A 1,764-nucleotide genomic window follows, 5' to 3' on the forward strand; every position below is an offset into this window, starting at 1 on the left:
TACAGTCCTACGTTAATGGGTTGATTGCTTGCATTTACTTACATATGTCAAGAGTTTTGGCCTCTGCGGAACGTCTCCAACGAATAGTGCAAGGAATTTCACCTCTTGCCCTTTGTCTGACTGAAATTGCCAATTACAGAGGCACACACATAATAGGTGGGAAAGGTCATGGAGCCATGCAAGGACCTGACATGTGAAATAGATAATCACACGGAAAGCAACTGAAAAAGAGACCAAGCCACGAGACCAGAGAAAAAAGAGCAGAACTGAAGACAAGAGGGAAGGGATTACTGTTAGTGTGGTATATGTGGATCAAACATTGTTAATGTAAACAATATATGTTACAATATATATAGGCCTACACTAAATTAATTGTGCAGTGTTCATTTCCTCACCTTTGTCATTGTTTCATCAGTCATTGTATTAGTACAATCAGTCAACGTAATTTCTGGCCTAATGCTACTTGGACTACCTTGTAAGGCTTAAAGGGTGTTGTTTTTTGTGTGTTGTAACGAAGCACATTCAGGGCCATTTCTTCCATGACTCAGCAAGGCATTCTACATGAGCAATTTAAACATGCATTAAAAAAATATATAAAATGGCATGAACGAATGACTATCATTTTACACATTCATAGCTCTCTCATAAGTCTCTCAAATATACATTTGTTGAGTTTTATAACACGTGGATATTTGTTGAGTTTGTAACACGTCAGTGTTTGTGCCACATGTTAACATCAACATGATGCAACTATATCCTGCAATTAGCCATGCCTATCTCTCACTGAATCTATTGAAGAGAATTTGCGAAGAGCTTGCAATACATTCATCAAAAATGCAGGATTTGGATTGGGTCATTAGGTTCAGAACACATAATTGATTTCTTTTTGTGGAGCTGAATAGCTTTGGTTTTGGTTCATAATTGTATGATGCATCTGTACAGAGAAGTCCAAAACAAGTGTTTCTACTTCTCATGAAAATACTAGCGATGAGTTCAGAGTGTCTGAAAACAAGCATAAGACATTTTGACCCTCATTGTTATTGCTTACTGTTAGACTTCAATGCTTTGGAATATGATAAATCTTTCGTATTTTCCTGTGCATTGTTCAACCATAATTATTTTAAATTGACTCAACTGTTTTATCATTTGCAAACCTTTCCTCTCTGTTATGAATGTCAAATGCTTTTTAAATTGCAGGCATTGGGGTTGAATTGAATAATAAAATAAATTAGGCCGCTCTCAGTTTATCTGATGTGAGTATCCTCATTTGTCCCCTCATACTTATTCCTTTTGCTTGAGGACAACTTCAAGGGTTCAGCTGAATTGACTTATAGAGTCTGTGGCTTATCAACACATACACAGAGGATAGGCTGGCAATTGTACCTGAGGAGGAAGTTGATTAATCTCTAACTTCTGACGCTGTTTTCCATTTCGTCTGACTTGAGAAGCTTGTGAACAAAAACGTATAGTAGGGTAGTACAAATATTTTCTCTCAGAAAGACTCAGAAGGCAAGAATGAAAGTTAACTATTTGAATCCTGTGTATAGGATTTAAAAGAAAAGATAATTTCCCCTTGTGGATCAATAAAGTATCTATCTATCTATCTAATAAAGAATATTAAAAATAGATAAAAGCCTTTCTTGTCCAGGTCCAGCCCCTTGGGATCAGGGTGGCAGGGACCAAGTTTACCCCCTGGACATTAAGACGGGGACTACAACGCCTGGACATTAAGACGGGGACTAAATCCCCTGGACATTTAGACAG

The sequence above is a fragment of the Alosa pseudoharengus genome, unplaced genomic scaffold, assembly GCF_046254945.1.
Source record: "Alosa pseudoharengus isolate Yale_2024_CS ecotype anadromous, Long Island Sound unplaced genomic scaffold, YU_APseudo_1.1 YU_APseudo_1.1_scf_18, whole genome shotgun sequence".
Taxonomy (NCBI): Eukaryota; Metazoa; Chordata; class Actinopteri; order Clupeiformes; family Clupeidae; genus Alosa; species Alosa pseudoharengus.